Below are 4,425 nucleotides of genomic sequence, written 5' to 3'. Positions count from 1 at the left end.
GATAAGGATATGAGAATTATTTTATTGTTAAATAAAATAAAGATTTGAAAATAATACAAAATATTTAGTTGAGGGCTGTTTTGATATTTTAGATAGTTTTAGGGGAGAAAGTGAGATAAGATAAGTAATTAAGAAAAGATATAAATAGGGAAGACCTAATTTTTAGAAAAACTAATTGTACGTGAAAACTTTTGGAAAAAGGGAGAAAAAGCTTAGAGAGGAGCAAGAGACCAAGAGGGCTGCGATTTTCTGCAAACTTAAGGTAAGGGTGAGACTAATAACTCAGTAATATTGGTTGTTGTAATTCTGATGATTAATTAGCAAGAATTAGGATTAATTGGAGAAAACGAAAACTAGGTCAAAACCTTAGAATTGATGATCAAACGGTGAGAATTGGTTTAATTGATGTAGAAAGTGTTCCTAGACCTTAGATAATGTTTAGGACGAACCTTGGAATAAAAAACAAGCTTAGAACCATGTGGATCGACGGATTTTTGTGATTTTAGGAAACCTGGCCGTAGCGACATTCATCGCTCGCCACGGCGAGCTATGAATCTCGCCTCGCGAGTGATGAACTTCATCGCTCGCCTCGCGAGCCCTTTCCTTTCGCCTCGCGAGCGTTTCAGGCATCGCTCGCCACGGCGAACAACCCTTCCTCGCCTCGCGAGCTTAGGCAGAGAGCATGTCATATTTTGTGTTTCGACCTTTTTAGTTGGACCTTGGATGCCTTAGAGTGCCTGAACATACCTAGTATTGATTAGGAATGAATGTAGGATCAGATTGAACCCAGAACAACACTAGTTTGGGAGATGAGTGGTACTCGCCATGGCGAGTAAGAACTCTCGCCTCGCGAGCACAACCAGAATTTAGATGCTTGAGTGTTTGTGCGATCTGTGTCGCACGTGTTGATCAAGAGTGAACCCCTAATTGGTAATGAAATCTAATGATGACGTTTAATGCAATCTGTAAAGCCTTTAAGACATGTTGTCGTTAATTAAGCATGATTAATGTATTGTACAATCATGTAAGATATGAAAGTTAATTATGATGCAAATGATTTGCTGTTGATATAATGATATCATCTTGTTATGTGACTTGTTTATGTTGCTTCCGTTATTTAACTAAGTGCATATGGTATATGATGAAGTTTAGCTCCAAATTATTGGATGCATGTTGATATGTTGATTACGGTGTTTTGTTGTTAAGAGTCCATGCATAGCATATCATTGAGCTTAGTCCTCACCACGTTTATTAGGAGCTTTGTCCTCCGCACGTTTTATAGGAGCTTTGTCCTCCGCACGATTAAAGTATATTAATACTTATGATGACGATTGGTACCACATGCATATAAGGAGTCTAAGAGCATTGTCACATTGTCATGATTAAGATGCCTTGTTGATAATGATTGAATATGTGATTACGTGATAAGTGTTTATCAATTATGTTATGTTGTTCATGATAATTGGATATATGATTACGCGATAACTGTTTAGCAATTATGCAATGTTGTTAAAGAAATGATTATGATGTTAATTTATGATTCGCAATTACATTGATTAATGTTATTTTGTTATGAAATTTCACCCCTTCTGCTTGAAAATGTTGCCCTTCGTATGGGTAACTTGCAGGTGATCGTGCTTAGTGTGCAGTTGCCGTCGTGAGTGGCCTTGCCTTCTCTGTGTCGTCTAGGTCGCTCTGATACGTAAAGGGATGGGGTTATATGCTATAACATGCTTCATTCTTTTACGTGAACTGCTATGATAATATCTGTTTTGATTAACTCTTTTGAGATACTTTGTTGGGGTCTGCGTGCCAAACTGATTTATGATTTCTGAACTAATATTCCGCTGCTATGTTAAGATATTATGTGAAAGTTAAATTATTATTTAACTGTTTGTTTTTGGATTACGTTTCTATGTGATATCCCGTTTATGGTTTTTACTCTGATAAATGTTTAAGAAATTTGTATATTGGGAAAACGGGGTGTTACAGTAGACATCTTATTCAAGAGCTGAAAGATCATATAAATGATTATGTACGGGTATTTGAGAGTGAGAATCGTTTTAACTACATCTTAAATGACTTGCATCCTCCCAAAAGTAGTGGTGGTATTGCACTTGTTGGTAAGTGGTTGACATTTTTGGACAGGGGTCACATCGTTGCAACTTATTGTAATGGGCTTGTAGTGGAGTTGACAAATCACGAAATTTGAACTTTGAAACTTTTTTCTTACTTAGAGGGGTGCCACCACTTAAGCAAAAACCCCTATCACGTGCCTTGGCTTAATTCCGAATCATTTTATTCTCGTTTTTTTTTTTTAAAGATGATTGTCCACTACCACTATCATATACGGAGTGGAACAATCACAAAAGTGACGAGACATATACCTGAGAATTTGAGTATTTTGATCAACAAGTTAGGTTCCGAGAGCTCATGAACATTCAAAAAGGAGAGAAACCGGCCCACCAAAAAAGGAGTCAAACAAAGCAATCAAATATTGTTTGACACTCCTGAAAAAGCAAAGGAAGAATTTCAAATTATTGGGGAAGATGAAGAAGACTCAATTTAACTTGATGCGATATGACTGATTTTTTGTCGGTGTTCATCTTTTTTTTTTTTTATCGATATTACACTGACATATATTTTTTTGTCAATATTATAACGTCAATTTTTTGTGGTCAATATATAACTAATATTATATAAATTATATATATATATATATATATATATATATATATATGACTTTTATGTGGTGGAACTAGTGCAATATTTTTTATTCGTTATTAATGTTTCCGCATTTGATATATGTCTATGTATCCGTCTATTTTCATTTAATTTTATTTTTATGTTTGATATTTCATAAACTTTTTTGAAGTTAAACATGTATGAGGTTGCACAAATTGAATGTCGTGTTTGATACTCTGCTTTCAAAAAGACAATTAAGGTTATGTTAACTCCGACTGACACTATTGATGAGTTGAAGGAAGAACTTAACAAATATTGTCTAGCTCGGTGAAAATCATTTGTCACGTATTTGTTCAGATGCCTTGTGTAGACCTAGAAGCAGATAAATATAAGAACATGTGGAAAAAGGTATTTTTTCCTCTGATTGTTCGTGACAATAACGACGTAGAATTTATGTTTAGGAATATGGTTGAAAATAATACTCCCTCCGTTCCTTTTTAAGCGTCTCTTTTGAAGAAATTTTTTGTGTGAAAGTTCAATGCAACATTAAATGCTGTTTTACCAATATTATCCTTAGTTATTTATTTCGGAGAGAGAAATATATGAAATGAGATTTTAAATGAATAAGGTCATTATAGTAAAAGTACAACTTATTGCATCAAAAGTAGTAACAATCATTGACTATCTTGGTTTATGTAAAATGTCAAAATGTGACAATTAAAAAGGAACGGAGGTAGTATATTATATCTTTGTGTTCGTTCAAACTGCATGTGCGGAGAATTTCAATAGAGATTTCATGTAATGTTATGTAATGTGTTGTCCAATTTCAAACACTATTTATGTTTTGTTGAATTTAAAACGTTCGTGTAATATTAACGAAATGCCAAATTTATTTAATTTTGATCAATTGTGATAGATTATGTATTGTTCTGGCTTATGACTGGTTGTAATTGATGTACGAGTTGTACTGCCTCTGGAATTGATGTTATTGAATTACATGAAATAAGTATGCCAAAATTTTGGCTGGAAACACATAGCATAACATGTTGTCTGCATAATTCATCTCTAAGGCAACTTGCTGCCGATGAATCCGACGACATTTAAATACCGATGACACCGGCGGCAGTTAACTGCCGATGAACTTAACCGACGGCAGTTAACTTCCGATGAGGTTAGATGCATAATTTCGTAGTGTTTCTTAGCATAGTTTGATGTGTGAACATCAATTTTCTTTTATTATTGTTAATTTCCTTCAAAAATATCTTAAAAAATGGATCATAATTAAGAGGTTATTACTTTTCCCACCCTACCCATTTCTCGCGCGCCCTATTTTTTTCTTTCAAATTAAAAAGGCCCTTGAGATTTCTGGATTTTAAAACCCGAACTGGTGTTTTCCTTTGTAATAGGGTGAAAAAAAAATGAGTTTTTCACCATTTCGGATTTTGAAATCCGAAAATCTCAAAAAATAGGGCGCGCTATTTGATTTTTTTTTTTCAGATTATAGAATCCGAATGCCCCTTAAACACCATTTTTTCATGGTGCTGGTGCTGTCCGGATTACGTAATCGGGACAGCACCAACACCAATTCTGAACATGTTTATAACATGGATAGTCATTTGAAGGACAATATTAATCTTCTTAGCTTTCATCCTTGTATTTTTATAATCAAGACTCCCTTAGAAGGGACTTCTTACGAGACTCCACCCTCAAAATCCAAAATTCCATCATTTAGACCATTTT

The sequence above is a fragment of the Medicago truncatula genome, chromosome 7, assembly GCF_003473485.1.
Source record: "Medicago truncatula cultivar Jemalong A17 chromosome 7, MtrunA17r5.0-ANR, whole genome shotgun sequence".
In the NCBI taxonomy this organism is placed as follows: domain Eukaryota; kingdom Viridiplantae; phylum Streptophyta; class Magnoliopsida; order Fabales; family Fabaceae; genus Medicago; species Medicago truncatula.
The sequence above is the reverse complement of the archived record's forward strand: the minus strand, read 5'-3'. Positions refer to the sequence as shown.